Source organism: Ostrinia nubilalis, chromosome 18, assembly GCF_963855985.1.
Source record: "Ostrinia nubilalis chromosome 18, ilOstNubi1.1, whole genome shotgun sequence".
Lineage (NCBI taxonomy): Eukaryota > Metazoa > Arthropoda > Insecta > Lepidoptera > Crambidae > Ostrinia > Ostrinia nubilalis.
The window spans coordinates 6,106,507-6,125,140 of NC_087105.1; the positions used below are offsets into that span (position 1 = coordinate 6,106,507).

The window sequence follows — 18,634 nt, forward strand, 5'->3', positions numbered from 1 at the left end:
TCTTGCGCAGATAATCTCCAGCTACTTTTACTATAGGCTCCGAGTTAAGGTTTAATAGAAGCTTTACAATGCCATGTGGTTTTATGTCGGTGCAGGCAACCAGCCTGTTCCGTAAGGTCTCTGAACCTGGCCATATCGTAGGTCCACAATTACAATAATTGTGTGTTGTTTGTTTGCTGTTAAAACGCTTAACAACTCAACATGAGTTGGGTTTATCATAACTGTTTCTTTAATACATTTACAACACCTCTGTTTATAAAGAGGCATTTATTGCCCTGTTTTTAAGTAGGTGCTAATTAAATGAGATCTAAACAGGTAGGCTATGGCACTTTGATGTAATGTTAAAACAAACACTTATTTTTTTATTCTATATGCTGAATTCAATATCTAGTACAGGTAAGGAGGAGTAGTTACTCGTGCCTTATTTAACTTATTTGTAGCTAGCAGCACTGAAATTTTTGTGTATAGAGAGAACAATACACTTCAGTTAATTGCCTCGGGGTGCACTTTTGATCTGAAATAAAAAGAAACTGGCTTAGTTACTGGCCAGTCGCTTTACATATAAAGATAGACTGATATAAACTACATATTTCAATTGATTAAAAAGGTCACCTATAAAATCTTAAAATAATCAGGATTTTTATGAACATACCTAACTCCCACTGTTACCGTTCGAAACAGTAGAATAATTAGTTATTCATAATCTTGTTGTTGGGTTAATTTGTGTCGATTATCTATGCGTCTAATCAATAGCCGCTGCAGCGCTGCAATAACACAGGCTACCTCTACATTATTTATGCTGTTATTAACTTATGAATATTTAGCGGTGACTCATGTCTCGGGCATGACTTTAGCAATATTAAAATGTTTAAACAGCTTCAGATCTTACAACAGGTATTTCGCAACCAACTAATGGCTTATGAATTGATTTGGGAAAATCGTCTGGCATTTGACGACTTAATACCACTTACCTTATTAATCATTCTTATTTAATATTTAATTTTCTTGAACTAGAATTACTAGACAGATTCTTACACTGGAGAAAATATTCCCTTTTTTTTATGGAGAAGACGTGCAGCAACTTCATTAATTTAGTCTCGCCTTTTTGTTAAATAAAGCTAACTGTTCATTACTGCTCAATTAAATAAATTAGATTTTGCAGATACGTAAGCTTCTATCGGAATATCCATTCCAATCCCTTCTCTGTATGTATTGAAATAAGAGCTAATCAGAAGTAGAATTGACGATCTTTTAGAGCATTTATAGAGCAATGTTTAGCGATAGAAAAAAGAGAAGACAATACGTTCAAAATGAATAAGAAACAATTTGTACGGACAAGCGTCGGTCGTGTCGATCGGGATAGAGATAAAAACTATAATGACTGTCCGATCGGCCACTCAAAACTTGCCGTAGCTACTTGAAGTCAGACTAAGAGTTTTGGCAGCCACTGCTCGATAGCTAATAAGATAAAAGATAACGTCTGATATCAAATTATTGTGTAGCGCTTTTCGAGTGAGACGATAATTATTAAGTGAGTGATTATGCTATTATTATGGTTGAGTAATCGTAAGATTATGGATAAACTTGTCTACGTTTGTATTATGGTTTAAGTTACTCAATTTGAGAAAGGCAAGTCCTGTAGATGGCATTGACAAAATGTTTCCTCTAATCCTACCTTAGACGATAGTAGGTATCGTGTCACACATTAACATATTCCACTGAAAAAGATAACTTTATACACGATGTAGAGCATTACATTTTCTAGATGTTCATTAATGTTTGGATAAATTATGCTCTTATAATCGTATAAAGTTGGCAATTTCTATTACCATAAAAATAATAATGAAATTGTACCTATTAAGTTACATCCATCATTTACTTATTACGAAACAAAATTATTCACGGGCAACACCATAATCGACTGAGCGTTGATAGATTTATAATAATTACATTGATTTACCCAATATACATCTGTTTTATTACTTCATGTATTAAGTGGGATATCGATTTTAATCGTTTATTCTACTTATCAATATACACAATCAAATCGTAAATGTCTGTTTGTTTCATAACAGTGGTCTAAATCCTTGAAATTACCATATCACCAATAAAAGCTTCTGTTTCTGGGCCATTACTAATTTATGATAGTGGTGTAATAAGTCTATTTTGATTAATGGCTTTTATCGCGTCATAATTTAAAGTTTTAATGTTTTTAATACCCATTTCAGTTGCTTAATCAAACAATAATATGTTTGTCAATTGTTGACAGGATACACATACTCAAATGGTACTCGAAATACATTGTTATTAACTTGTAACTACGAATAAACTGTGGGATACAAGCACGAGTAACCTAAAAAGTATTTTAATTGATAACTTGCAACTCGCCGACTCTATTTTAATTCACTAATACCGGGAATTACGCGACGTATCGGTGCCCGATTAGTGCGGAGGACTGAACCTCGGACCTCTTCGGGGAAGTGTCTCGCGACGCGTGCGCAGCCTTTGAAGCGGCCGACAAACGCGCCGCCTTATCTCGTGTGAGACCGATTTTTGTTTCTAGCGAGTGACAATAATGGGCTTTGTTGACGATAAATATGGATTTTTCGGTACTTCCTTAAGGGGTCTGGGGCAGGAAGTGACTAAGCTAAGCTGTATGAACTTATGAGTACATGATTATTTAATGAATTTATGTTCGTGACATGCTGGTCACAGACATTTAATTAACTTAATGTAGTTAACAAGGTCATGTCTGTCGCAGAATCAATGTATTTAATTGGAATTAAATAAGTTCTCGAATAGGGACCAAGGCTAGGAAAGTGCCTGTCCAATAAGCTTTACACTTAAGGCTCAATGAACATGCGACCTTTTGGACCTTTTGTTTGCTTTATAGCGTTAGTTAGAAAAAAAACCAGAAGATTGTGATTTCTGTCGTTTCTTGGGGAGTTTACGTCCAGCAATGGACTGAAATCGGAAATGAAGATGATACAATGACGATAGTACCTAATAACTTGGTGGACAAAAACTTTAATAATTTTGACTGAAGATCTAAGAGCACCTCGAAAAACAACTTCGACAGCAATCTTATTTATTGAACATAACAGTAAAACCAATTAAGTAACATTAAACCGGTTACAAACAATCAAATCAGAGTTACGAGGGCAACAAATCTCGTTGAACTATCAGTATCACGGTCATGGGTTAACCGCTGCGGTCGGGCCAGTTGATCGTAATTGTTCAATGGACCACAATGCGTTTATGAATGGGGAGAGAAGGTGGGTTATAATAGAGTTGTTTGTCTTAACATACAGTTACGAGTATATAGGTTTTAAGGGGATTAGGGGAAAACTGTGAAAGTAGAAACCTTGCACTACTGTGCCGGGTAGGTATTTCTTTCTTAGTACAGAACGTACACAAAATAAAGCCGTATTTCGATATTTTCAGGCTCCCAAAAAGTGGTCCATATTTCCCTTACAAGAAAATGGAAAACATAATTAATTTCGACAGTATCACACGAGCGGAAGCCTCTATTTGACACATTTACAAAACACGTTAGATTCGGCATGGTCGAAAATCCAACATCCATGATTCATAACCGCGTGTCCCCCTGATGACAGAGGATTTCTATTTTGACAGCTACGACAAGATGGCCGCCAGCCAGCGGCCGCTTGTTATTTAATTAGAAGCGCATTAATTTCGTAACAGCCACTTCCGGCGGGGGCGCGTCTAGACGATGTTTCTAATTCATACTTACTCCATTTTTGAGGAGCTGGCATGCTAGCCTCTAATAAGGACGAGTGGAAGTCTAATCTGCTAAATTGCCTTTTGCATAAGTATAACTTCAAGACATACACTACTTACTTAAAATATTAAAACACGGAAGGAAGCTAAATAGGTATTTTTACGACTGTCCTACAGGATCTGCTCTATTTGCTCGCAATACTGTCTATTTTAATAAAATTTGAAGACGCAACATTAAAAATCTTAACTTAAAATGGTAATAATCCAGACGAGTGCAAATACATACAGATTTTGAGAAGCTACTGAATTAATGAGTAATTCTGAAAACAATGATTGCCGTTGCTTTGCCTCAGTAATGATTTCAACTCAACTGAAGTTTCGGAGTCCTGTAGACAAGATTGTAACCACCTGTGTAGCTCCCGCTCAATCTACGCTTCTACAATCAAAAGTAGGTCCTCCATTTCATATGGTCCCAAGTCAGTTTCATTGTACGACGGGTCTGAAAAACCTTTAATATAAACTCTACTACGAACACAATAAGGTCATACGGTTTGTGCAAGTGATACAGTCAGCCACAGAAGTTGTTTGTTAAATTTTACCTTATGTCGGCGTAATAAAGGTATAAAGAATCTACTTTAGGTGTAAACTGTATGCAGTCAGTATCGACAAGGTCAGAACACATGAGGCAACTGGCAGCGCGTCCCTTTACGCTCCAAAAACTGCGGCGATTATGCAACCAGCCTTATACTTACACTTACACGCCTTAGGTACAGTATCGGTCTCGGGCGTTCTTTATGAATATGGATTCAGTCGTAAAAACATGTCTGTCCTATATTTAGGGTTTACAAAGGACTAAAGTATGCATTATATCGTGAACCAATCACAATCTTTGTAAAAACGGAACGAAATTATGTCAGCAAAACAAAAAAAAATGTAAAGAGCCCTAGGTTTTTCGGTAGGTATTAATTTATTATTGTGTCACAGCAAATAATAACTACATTTTTGACTTCCATGACGTCCTCTTTTGCACGATTCGTGGCATTGCCTTACTTATAGAACCCCTATTGAATTAAATTGAATTGATGCATGTATTGAATTCAAATCTGTGCCTGGCATGTGGCATTATTTGATGATCAAGACGAAGAAGATCTGGTTAAAGTTTCATTCCAAGTGTGCTTTAATTCTTAAAAAGGGTTTAGTAGAAAAAATTATATGTTTTATACATAAATTCAAAAGGTCAAATTTTATAAATATTATTATGTATAGAGAGAGATTTATTTATAACAAATAAATGCAAATGCATTAAAATGACAGATGACGAAATTAAAAATGACCACATACTTAGATGTCGATTAATTTGAAAAATCATAACGCATAAAAATGACAGGCGAAACGGAAATGCAGAAGTTTGAGAGCTCGCTCGCCGGACGTGCGCCCGCGCAACTGGGTCAGTTTATTTCTGTTTTGGCGGGAACCTGGCCGGAAGGGCCGCCATTGTGGATGCGCGGGGACCCCGGAAAAACACCGGATTTCTAGCTAATGAAATCTTACACGGCGTCTTTGGTATACAGTAGCGACTATAGTGTATCGTTTGCGGCTGACAACCGAACTGATGGATTTTTACACGCTTTTCTTTGGAAGTTAGTGGAGCTGATACTTTTGTTACATTTGTTAGCGTAATGGGTAGGAAATGTAGAGATTCGGTGATAGTGTTCTGAGTATTTTGTTTGTAACATTTGTTTTTGTGTTTAACTTTATCTAAATTAGGTAGATTCGATTAAGGTTTCGGATTAAACATTGCTTAATTTACTTAAATATGATGCGGGATAAGAGTATTTTTATTTGAGTATTTTATAGCTAGAATAGACCTAGAAAGCTATAAGTCAATTTGATAAAAGTTCGTGGGTCTAGGAAAACGTTACATTGAACCGTTCACGCTGATACAAAAATATCCTTCTTGGTTACTCAGCTAGAGTAATCATTACGAATAGGTTTGCCATTCTGAGAATATAAAAATAACAGCTGTCTATAGCAGTTATTTAATTTTATATAAATATTTAATTTAAATATATCTTAGGACGAATATCTCCCAGCTGTTAAGGAAACATTAAAATAAATTCGTGTGAACATGTAGAGTCGCGCAATAGGGGTCACTACTCACTACTGATGCCCAATGATGCGGGTTCGCATCCACAAAGTCGCAAACTCCAGCAAAAGGACCCTCAATTAGTATTAATTAAAGACAATTTAGCTATCCCACAAATATACTACCACTTGGTTATAAACGAGATTTTTAATTACTCAGATTTCATTTAGAATGGTACTTGAGTCGCTTTTAAATGATCTGATAGTGTTTTTATTGTAATTGCTGTGGTTTGTAAATGACAAATCAATTTGTTTATTTTGTTTCATAAATTGTATACTACAAAGTAAGTACTAGCTACCTGTTTTTCTGAAAACTCAAATGTTAAAATTACTGCAAGTTTAATTTTTTTTCATGTTTCCAAACCAGGACCAATAAAATTGTACAAGAACATACAAATGCATTTTGTACTTTCAAATAATGTATAATTGTTTTATGACATAAATTACTGATGAATGTGAATAACTAGTCAAAGTCAATTTCACATCAAAATTGCTGTACCCTTTTGAATAAAGGTTAATGCCATCGGAAATGTCCTAACTCTAAAATCTCAAAAAATCTCATTATTAGAAAATTTGGCAACTCTCTAAGACAATATAGTGAAAATCGAAACGAATCATGAATGAGTCATTGTCTGGACGGGGGGGTCGAACCCTGTGACCTGGCAGACTTCCTGCCTTTGTTGGGATCTTCAGAAATAGATAACTAAACATTCGACACGCATTTACATGTTTTCGGGGCTTTTGAATCGATCCGGAACTTCTTTCTTCGAAAGCCGAATGAAGTTTTATAAATTAAACTTAACCATGACGTATTGCCTATTCATATACCAATAAGGACTTTTATCTAACGGTAGTATCTGTCTATTCATCAGTTTTATGCAATATAAATACATTTCTAGGGTTCCGCTATCAACAAGAATAACTGGTAACCTTAAAGGATTATTTGCAGTCCACATTTTCATGTTTGTCTTTCAAGACCTTGTTTTTCAGGAATATACACATGCAAAGAGTTTGAAAAACCAGCTTATAAGTTTTCATAATCATTAAAAATCATGTGCTTTAATTAGCAAGTATAGTAAAGTCCCTTACAATAAAATTGCCATTATGGTTTAAATAGCCTCAAAAGGAAAATTTTTGTACAGAACCTTGAAAGCGCGACTTCATCTCGCACTTTACCAAATTTTAAAATTATTTACACTCGATTAGTCGCATAAAATGTCATAATTATTTGATAAGCAAATAATAGCATGAATAAATATAATAAAACAACTAATTATGTAATCATGATGCATAAAAATGCACGATTACTTATAAGTATTATTTTATTCATTTTGTGTTAAGGTTCCGAAAAGCGTTTCGATGACTCTTTTATAATGCGAACGGCTAGGGACTGGAATTTGTTGCCTGCTGCTGTCTTTCCCGAAGACTATAATCCGGGCCTTTTCAAGGCGAGAGTGAATAGGCACTTGCAGGGCAGATATGTACCATCCTAGACTGCATCCCACTTAACATCATGTGCGATTGTGGTCAAATACCTGCCTTGTTATGCATAAAAAAAATCAGCAGAAGTAAGTAATATAAATGATAACAATAAGTATGTGTATGAAATGAATTAGCATTAGCATAACAAAATGCATAATTATAATGATCAAAGTATAATTAATTTTAAATTCTATGACAAGGTCCCAAATAAGTACGTGTTCGACTAATTTAAGTTTTTGAATTCATTATTCAGATTACAAAATTTAACTGCGCCGAAATGGAAACGAAACATTCTCGGTGCAATTAAATATCGTTAATGTTGTTTAACGAGCTGCCAGCTGGGCAACTGAAGTAAACGTTTAACACTACAGTCATTAACAATAAATTAATCAATGGTCAGCCCGCCTCTTGACGCGACACGCCCCAGCTTTGGAAAATGTAAACTAAAGCTAAAATATTTTCACACACATTTTCTTTGATAATTATTCTCTAGTACGTAAGTTATGTAAATTGCCAAGGTATTTTTATAGTAATTACTTTCAAGCAGTGCTCGTTTAGTCATTTTACTCGTATTGTGTGCATTAAGCGATTTGCGTAGCAAAAACCGTAACGTCATTATACTCATTATTAGAACTAGAAAGCTGTCTAGGCTAAAAGACTAGGGCTGGATAGCAGGCATTTGTCAGGAAGATGTATCGCTAACTGACAGCAGCACCTACACCAATTGGCAGTTATCTATAGAAGTGTAGAACATAATTTGTTTCTGTGTAACGCCAGTTTCTTAGTACGGTAGAGCCGAAAGGAAAATTTCAAGATTTCAGTAAAACTAATTAGATTTGATTATTACTTGCTTTATTACTGGCAACACTAGCACAGCACAGGTAAAGAGTTGTAAGATTTCATAATGTTAAATTTTATACAAATGATACATAATAAGTTATATTTATGTCTAACAATGAACTGAACCATATCGTAAAGCTGTTTTTTATAGTCCAGCCTAAATCGTATTCAAATCGCTTTTTAGTAAATTAACATAAACATAACAATTTGTAGAATACCAGTTTTATAACATACGAGTATGTTTTTAATATCTAAATTAATATTTACGGTGACAGTTGTATTAACTTCTAGAATTCTAGATTTAGTTTGGTATGAGATATTATCATCATAAAATCAAATTATTCCCCTGGGGCCTGTTTCTATTAGTATTGACTAGCTCGTAAATTGCCAGTCACATGTTTTATATGGAAAGCATCATGATCTTAATATTATTGAACTGATAGATGTCAATATAATTTTAAATCCAACTTGATTAATGTGTTCGTAAATCTTTCCACGAAACTAGTTTTAGGATACACTAAATTCAGCTTACGAGCTTTTAGATTGATTTCACGGTTCTTGGATTATGGGCTTTGCAGCTTTTTTGGCAATTCCCAGAAGCACAGACTTATTATAATAATATACATAGTTACATACATACATTTAGATATTGTTCCCTGCCAACTTTTATAAAGCTCTATTTATTGAAGCAGTTTTGTGTGTAAACTTTCTTCAGTTCTGAACCTACACGATTTGCTATTTCAGGAAGGCACTGATTACTGTTATTACATCGTTTTCAGGACTTCCTAGCATAGCATTTTGAATTTTAATAGCAACATAACAACTCTGGTAGAATTTTGAAGTGTAATAGGTTTTCAAAACCGCACACTATTGGTCTCGAAAGTTGATAGAGTTATCAGACTGCCGAGTGAAATTCAATGAATGCATCAAAAACGTTCCACTTTACCCCTTTCACGTGAACGAACTAAAAGCTAGTGCTGTGCTCACAGGAGAAAGAGGTGGACTTGATTATGTACATCAAAGGAAAAACTCCCTTGTGCCTGCCGCGGCAGGAATCTAATTTTTGTGCCGACTTTTATTCGCCGTTCCCTCCGTTGGACACTCACTAACTCACTTAGGTACTTAATTCACTGAGGTTTTTTAAAGTTGCTTGACTAACTTTGTTTGTTGGTTGTTTGCTCTTAAAAGTCCATTATTTTAATGGCTATTGACTTTGTCATATTATCGTAAAAGTGATGGAACTTTATAATGAGCTTTATACTAATTGAGTATTTTAATGGTCGAAATTTTGGCTTTGTCGTTTCTTGTTCATAAGAATACACATGTTTTGATTTAGCCTCAGATCATAGATGATCTGAGGATTTATCTTTATAAAAGCTTTTAGATTTTCACACGGAAAATTTTTCCTTGATTTCGCGGTGGATTAAAAAAATCTTGTTCCCTTTCCATATCTATTAGTAGATTTTATCGCCGTTGGATCTTAGATATACGGTTGCATTTAGCTTCGCTTAAATATTTTCTAGATTATTTTAATTTATCTCTAATATGATAAGCTAGGCTGGTGGAAAAGCGGAACTTTCTCAATAACGGACAGGGTGCTGGAGGCGAGTGTGCGTGAGTTCTGGTGGTGCGTGTGTGTGCGGCCAGGATCACTGCCCGGCGCGCGCGCACCTGCCGCGCGGTTCCCACGCCTCGCCCTCCGCGCCCCGCCCGCCTGACGTCACATCCACACCGATACTAAGTCGGATTTAAAAATATTTAAATCATTAATATTTTATAGCCTTTTGACAGAGAAACAATTGCGTGAAATGATTTAAAACCGATAAGGTTGAGAGCTACTCCACTCCGCGCGAAATGCTTAATAGATAAATATTTAACGTCAGATGTACAATAGAGTTGAATATGTTATTTTTATACCCCATCACAATATTTTATGACAACTCGGCTTGAGACTTTTGAAAGAACTTCTCACTCACAAATAAAAATAAATTCATGAATTGAGTATCATCAATCCCGTCAGTAATAATAATAATAAATTGAGTGTTTACTTATGATTTTTATTGATTACTTGTAAGGTTACTCGTAGTTATTATGAAAAAACAAATTAACGATCAATAAACTGCATTATTATAAAATTATACAATTAACGCAATATAAATTAATAATTGCAAAAAAAGTTATAGCACAAAGTAACATTCTACTCGTTCTTCTGTACAAGAAAAAAAACTAAAACAATGAAGCTAGACTTGATTGATCTACACTATTTTAAAAAAAAATATTATGATTTACTAAGTTAAATAATTTTAATAATAATACAATATTAATAATAACAAAAGTATATTTAGTAAGTACTTCATATTTGAAGAAGTCTAATGCATAAAGATACTTAGTTCACTAGGTGAAATTCCAGACCCCTTTGCTTGCTTGATTCGTCTTCTAATACAAATAAATAATTTTTCAATGAAATAATCATGTTTTTAAATCTGAATTAAAGAAGCAGCTGATATTTACTTTCTATCTATCTACCTATCCAGCGAAATTCGGTAATGCGTCCCGCCTAATTTAATTTTAATTATTTATTATGATTCATTTTCATCATCATTCAGCCATAGGACGTCCACTGCTGAACATAGGCCTCCCCACTGAATCATTTAATAGCAAACTATTTATTCTGCCCACTGTGCACCACAGTGCTGCCATCTGTAGCGATCTATCAGAAGTATTATTTACAACGCCATCTAGCGGAGTTTGTTGGAACTACAAGAATACGTGTGGCGCTAGCTGATCTTTCAAGTAGAAGTTTTCAAGTGAAAGGTAGATGGCGCTAGTAGTGCAAGAAAGTTCATGGCTGCGTAGGCGCACCCTTTGTTTACAAAGTATTTTTGGCTCACTGTTTTCTTCCGAGTAAGCGTCATTAGAGTGAAGGTTTGTTTGATGATGTTTTGTTGCCATGTAAATGAAATTGAAATGGACAAGAGAACTTGTTTCTCTACATTATTAATATTTTCATTAAGTACCTAGGTAACTTACAATATCAGTCTTTGTCAGTTTTCTATTCTTATATTTCTAGGTATTATGTAACTTTATTAATTTTCCTAGAGCTTTTATATATAAAAAACGTAGATCTATATCCTTTTACTGAAAACTGATATTATTATGTGACTACAGTGACAATAAAGTTTATTATTAGAGCGTAGCAAAAGAGCTTATTTTAAGCTGCTACATTTCAGGGAAATGAAAATTATTTAATAGAGTACAAAGAATATAGTTAAAGGCAAGTACTTAGTTAAACAAAGTGTAACGTAGACTTATCAACGAATTTTCTTGCCTTTTAAATTAGTATCAAGTGCATAGTGCTATCTAGTCAAGACATTGTAGTCTGTAGTTTTACAGTTTAATGTTGCTTTATACGAAAACATTCAAGGAAAAGTCTTCAAGGATTTGAACCCTGAAAGGAGACGGTCAACGCTCACAGTAGCATCAGGCATGGAAAGCTGCGGCTTATTGCCTACTTTATATAATTTAAATAGCAATTTGGCGCAAGTTGGCATGATTTCAAACGTTTCGGCGGATCATAACGAGTCGCCGGCGGATTTATTGCCACGCTAAATCATTCTTTAGGACACAACCGAGAGAATAGCGGTCGTATTTAGAAGGAGTAAGAAAAGCAAGAACTCAGCCAATTCCAACTTGCCCTAAGTTATAAACTGAAATACATTGGAGCTATCTGAGTATTTCTCAAAAAAAATGTACGTAACGAAACGGTAGTAACGAAATAGTAAGGCCATAAGGCTTGTTATACATTGGCGAAATATTGTGAATGCTCTTCATTTATTCAATTCGAAATATTTGTAAGTATGCACCCAAATACGGGGTAATATTAAGGGGTTAGAAATAAAATAAGGGAGTAACCATTCATACTATTTTAATAAAATTATTTTTGTTCCATCATGTTTATCCATTTTGAGTCGTTCTCTGTAAGCTTTTTGCCTTTCGGCATTGGTTTTTGGCGGCATTCCTAAAAAACAAAAGAAGTAATCACATAAAAACGTAATCTAAATGATTTGATTATTTTTTGCTGGTGGCACTTCTGTAAAGCAGATAGTATCCAATCCTTTTGTTATTGAAACTCTATATTTTTTGAAATAAATTAAGTAGTGAATATTACTATGCTTAGTCAGGTAATAACAGTATACACTCAGCATTATGTTGTACTTTTTCGTAACGTAACGAAATTCGTAAAAAACGTAACGAAATATTAGACAAAATGAGATCAGAAACAAGTATTTTTTTGATAAAATTTGTTACAGCAAATATAAAAGCTTACTAAATGTTCTTACCACACGTATTACAAAAAATGGTTAAATGAAGACTTACCGTTTTATATAAAATCGCTGATTTTACTGCCTGTTACGAAAAAGTAATCCCACAAAACACACACGTTTTCACTAATTTTCGCCATAGATGTAATGGCGGAGACGTCAGGCCAACAGCCATTCAGAGTGCAGCTATTGTTGTCCGTGTAAAATAAATACGGAATTGTTCAGAAACCATGGGAAAGTAGAAATAAATCGTAACTAAAGAGTAAATAACGAAATAGTAAATGAGAGCGACTCATCTTGTTTTTTTGCTTTAAATTGCCAATTCATTATGACACCCCATAGAAAATCAATTTGATACAGAAACTGCGATTACTGTAGAACGATAATACAAAGAAATTTACAATAATTTAGTTACGTATCGCATTTTATGAAACAAAAATACATGAAAAAGCTAGGGTGGCAAACAGGTTTTTGTATGAAAGGTAAAAAAGGACTATTTTTAAAATATCTAAATATTTGGTAATAAGTAGGATTATAGCTATAATTCTTCGTTATCTTAAAGATTAATATTCATCCTTCAAAATTGTGTGTGTGTTTTTTTTGTGTAATGATTTATAAATATAAAACTATTGAACTGTTTCAAAGCACACTTTTTTTTTTTCAAAATGTACATTTTTTTTGAGAAATACTCATCTAGAACTTCTAGGTTTAAGTTAAGGCACCAAAAAGTTAATTAAACAACTTAACTAATTTTGGGTTTGTTCTGCTGAAATTAAATCTCTCTTCTTCGTGCATTATTAAATTATTTACAAAAATTTTATCTGTTCTCTGTCAAACGATAAAATCATGAAATAATTTATTATACTGTGCAGTCCAGTATCAGCAATATTAAAATAACTAAAATATTTATACCATTAAACTTCTGGAATGGTGTGGGTGGACTGATAAGTGCCTAACCAGTTAGCATTAGATACCAACATAAATGATAAATAATATTTTACGGCTAACATTTTGTGTGACATGGTAGAGTCAAATAAAATGGGGAATTATTATGCCTACTGTTCATTATTATTCGTTTAAGACGGCTGTAGGCTTAAGTTAAAAATTTACATAATAATATTAAAGCCTAATAAAAGTATTCATGTGTGAAGAGGTAGGATCGTTTAGTATGCAAAATGCGCGGTAGCAGCGAGGCGAGAGGTGACAACGAGCCGATTTGGATGCGCGGGCGCTGCCAGCTACGCGGTGCGCATGCACTTAGACACAATGAAGTTATAGTCAAATTAATAAAAACGTCAGTTTATACACTGTTTACCTGAGTTAAGAGATATTTGTCACTGTCGTAAAAAATGTGACCGTTAAATTAATTTTCGAAGGACTAACCGTTATTTTGTTCTTAGACCTTACACGTAACTTTGTGAGATTTAAAAAAACTACATTTTAATATAGAGATACAGTAGCTCCGTGGAAATAGAAGTCTCCTTCCAGCACTTAAGCCTTCGGTTGAAAGTTGATACGAACGAACTTTGTTTAATATGTATTGAATACAGTCATTCTGATTGTTATGAACGTTAGATTTATTATGATAATGTCTCTTCTCTCAGGCTATCAAAGATGAATATGAACACACGTAGTTAATTAATGTTTAAGATAATACGCTAATGACTTAAGAATCCAATATCGAAAAGAGTGTTTTCAACTTTCATTACTATGTTTTAACTTAATGTTTAATGAAAGATCCAATCAAATTTTCCATTTAACCAATAATTAAAGGTTAGTAGAGCAAACAAGTTCCAAACGAAAGGGGAGAAAATGTTTCCCCTTGTCTTTCTAATGAGCCATCCGTTTCTAACGTCCACTCGACAAATAAGCCAACATGTCCGCCGACTGGTCTGGCCGCGGTACCAGGCGAGCATGACTCCTCGGGAGCTTTCGCTCGCCCTCGCCCATTCACGGCCTATGTGCGCAGTCATGAATGGCCGCCTATGTGTGGGTGCAGCGTTCATGCACCGCGTACGTGTGCGCCGCACACGTGTTTGCTTGAGCCGACATGGTAGGCATTCATGAGAATTTTCTTGTGTCAACATTGAACAGAAATAGTTTGCAGCTTTGTGGTCGTAAAGCAACGAAACGTTTGTCTCTAACTCGGGTTATTTGCGAAAGCTTTTAGCTTTACGATGCCCGCTTATGTATTGTAAACATTCGTTTACATTATTACAAACAAGTACGGCTCTATTGTTTCTAGTGATGCTAGCCTCTATGATGCTGCGTTTCCTAATTGTCCTTTTATACGAGCCTTGTTCAGGATAATAATTATTTTCACAAAGATTTCGAGTAGCACCATCAAGGAATTCGGTACTTGAATTTCTTTTTTTGGGACAAGTTGACTTGCTGATTGCCACTACCACCTGTAATAACTTAGGGCAAACTTACATTATGCGAAGACAGAACAAGATGAATTTTAGAATATCTGGCAGATATAATTGCACAATCATATTTTATAACGGTATTATTAATTGCAAAAGTATTCCCCTCGACCAGCTTTAATACTGGCCGTCACCGTTGATTATACTGACACCATATGACACACAAGTGGTTAAGCTTCCACAATCAACATGTGCTGGCGTTAAATAAAAAAGAAAACTCAAAATGTATATCAAGCAGAATGAAACTTTATTTTGAGAATAATAAAGAATATAATTGCTTAATCAATCAAGCACCAGGTGACACACGAACCTCTGTTTCAACTTCATTGAGCATAAAAAACGCTTTACACGCCACGGTGTAATGTTACGTTATAATGTCATTTTTTCACAATTTTGATAGCTGATAAAAGTTGCTTGTGAAAGTTTTGACTTGATTTATCCATTCTATCTAATATCAATTGAAACTAAATGTATTAAATTACATTTATATGTCTCGATAAAAAGCTCATTGTAATACCTACCTACAACTTCTTAACATTTTATGTACCTATACGAGCAACGGTGGTAATTTCTTCCTCTTGTAGATTATTTTTCAGGTTGATTAAAGATTGATAAAAATGAAATGTGAGACAATAGTGTTCGTTATTAAAAGCTGTAAGAAAAGCACGTTCTGCATTTCACTTGAAGTTCGTTCGCGTTTTACCACCTACAGTGATGTAATGTAAGCCATGCCCAATTTAAAGTTAGAAATACTAATGAACGGAGCATTCATTCAACAAAGTCTAACTCATACGTGGCTTACAACTGTTAAATAATAACAATTTTCCACGAACTGTAACTTTAGCGTACAGACAGGAATTGGAAATGTACACAAAGTTGTCGGGGCGCATTTTGGCAACATCCTGTGGAGTCAACATCAACACTGCAGGGATGTAGTATGACTTTACACCGCAACATCCTCTGTGGTATCGTATGGTTGCTGTCCGCGACTGTGGTTTGGTGCTCGCTCGGACAATTTCTTTTAACTTTGCAACCAGTTTAGACAACATATTTGAACCGTATTCCCATCCCAACAAAGTTTCAAATACGATGACATAAAATAAGCTACCACCAGGTAAAGGGTTAAAGAAAACCGTGACTGAATAGATCGCACATACATTGACGTAATTTGTTACAGTTTCAGCTACAAAGTGGGTTTCGTATCAGCCATAAATGACGTTAGTTTTTATCACAAAATTCATGCAAATTAAGCAATTAAATTGTAGATGAGGTAATTATCATGTGCTGTAAATTCGGTTATTTTCCTAGCAAGGTTTAAAAAAGGTATTTTAAATGTCTAATTCAGTTCTAACCTACCTAAGTCTGAATAATATGAATCTAAGGGACTTGATAAGGCATAGTGAAAAGAAGAAGTAGAAATTGATTCGGACATTCTACTCTCTAGCATAGAAGCATAGTCTATCGTGTAAAATGACAGTCAAAGATAAACCATTTTATTATTTTGTTGGTAGTGTTACTACACGTGATGTAGACTAAAACTCGTCAACTACTATAGTTTATTTTATCACTATGCTCTTACACATAAATATTCACGAAATATATTGCTACTGTGACTCAGTCAGCGGGTGCAGGCAGAGATAGTGGCAAACAAATTAATCGCATTGTTCTCGTTAGCTAGAACATTGATATGATAACGTCCACCGAGTTTATTTATGTCGAGGCGAATATAAATTATGTGCAGCGGAATATTACGGCCGCAGAATTGCGTATGGTCAAGGTGAAGATTGCAAAATTTTCAACAGTGTCAAATTCAAAATGTTTATTGCGAAGTAAGTGCAAATAATACGAAGAAGTTTGATTGAATTAAGTACGAATAAAACCTGAAAGAGATGTATAAATAAGAATAAGATCTAAATTGTCTGAACTACAAAAGTACCTACTAAATTTTTGAGAAATAAATTCTTGGAATTTCATCCTTATAAAATGTAAGTTTTAAAAATTTAATCTTTAAAATATAAGTAGATAGATTCTACCAAATAGTGAAAATCATTTAATGTAAGCTCTTACTTAAACAACAATAAAAACACAAAAGCTCTCAAAACCATGCCAATATACTCAAGCGATATCTACAAAGTTGCCTTTTCTTCGAACTACTTACAAGATAATAACCTAATTATTGATCCATTACGCGCGTCCATCATCAAGCCCGCTACAGATGGCGTACTGGTACGAGTTACTAAATACACTACTTACTTAAATACACGTTGCAAAATACAGCAGCTTCCAAAGCTTGTCAACAAAGAAAGAGCAAATTATATTGCCACGAGAATGAGATGAAGGCGGGGTCACATACACCGGTGTAAAAGTTGCTTACAAGTTGCATGTGGTCAAATTACTACGTGCGATAAAGTAGAGGATACAACTGTGAAGATACGGATGCATATTTTCATTCGATCTCACGCTACTAGTCTGGTGAGTTCATCTAGTGATAAACTGAACCATCATGACTTGGCTTAATCGGACCAACGCGATCATAAGCTTTTTAAAGCAAGACTTTTCTTTTCAGAAAATAAAAAGTACTTTCTAAATAAGTGTAAGAATGAATTAATTGATGATGAATTATGATTATTTGCGGTACATGTGCAATGTAGTAGAAGCTCTACGATATGAAAAGTGAATTCGCGTCAAGTTCACTCGCTACAACCTTTCATTAAGCTGACTAACTTTACTACGGCCTACTACCTATTCGGAAATTGCGATTATTGTTCATTCATACTCGTACTTCTCGTAGTTTATTATGAGTTCGTATAAACATTGAAAGACTCTCTGTGCTTTTATAATGAAGGCGACCGATAGTGTTACAATACATAATGAGTACCTACTGCAACTTTGCAAGCAGTGCAATTATAGTTAGCCCACCGCGAAGAGCGCATGTATGTGTACTATGTATAGCCACCATAGCTGACATTATACATATATTTATTATAGTATTTCTGTATGTAAATAAATATTATGGGTAAACATGTAAATCTTATCGCTAGGACCGCAACTATTTTTAAAACTCTAGGGCATTTAATTAGGTGTTAATTAAGCCCTGAATAATTAAGAGGGATTTCTAAGAAATGAAGGAAAATCCGGTTTTTAAACCTAACTCAATTAATATTTTTTGTAAACCTAAACCAATGTTTATCAGCGGTTAACCGGGTCTTAACGCAAAATACCCATTGTTAACACAGAATAAATAATTGGATTGAAAGTAAGTTTCGGTTTATTTTTATTTACTTTCTAATATTTATTCTATTTGGGTCTGCTGTTTTAATAAATATTCATTTAGTATGCAAAATATTATTATGTAGGTACTGGTAATTTAATAACCATAAACATGCTTGACAAATAATGTATTATAATTTCAATTTGAGTAAACTTTGGGATCATGCATACCTAAAGCAAATAGGTAGAAGGGGGTTCCTAAACTTTTGGAAAGTCACTTCGAAGTCGCGGGTGTTCTTTAACAACTAAACGCATAGGCTCCTTGAAATCACATTGCATTGTTCGCACAAACTGAATATAGTGTTCCCACGTTAGAACATACATAGTACAGAAACAATGGGCCCGTATGAGCCCACCCCGGAGCCCGAAATGCACCAGTGCAGTTCGTTACCCTCCCACGCGTATTGA

The 18,634-nt window shown here is 34.5% G+C and overlaps 1 protein-coding gene and 1 long non-coding RNA gene across 4 annotated transcripts in view; both read right to left on the reverse strand.

The window, feature by feature from the left end:
* LOC135080609 (ETS-like protein pointed) overlaps positions 1-18,634 on the reverse strand; it is a 154,304-nt gene that overhangs the window by 97,118 nt on the left and 38,552 nt on the right. The window lies entirely within an intron of this gene.
* LOC135080393 (uncharacterized) lies at positions 12,117-13,216 on the reverse strand. The gene is made up of 2 exons (XR_010258997.1): positions 12,586-13,216; positions 12,117-12,226 (listed from the first exon to the last, which is right to left on the reverse strand). It is a non-coding gene; the product is annotated as an uncharacterized LOC135080393 (long non-coding RNA).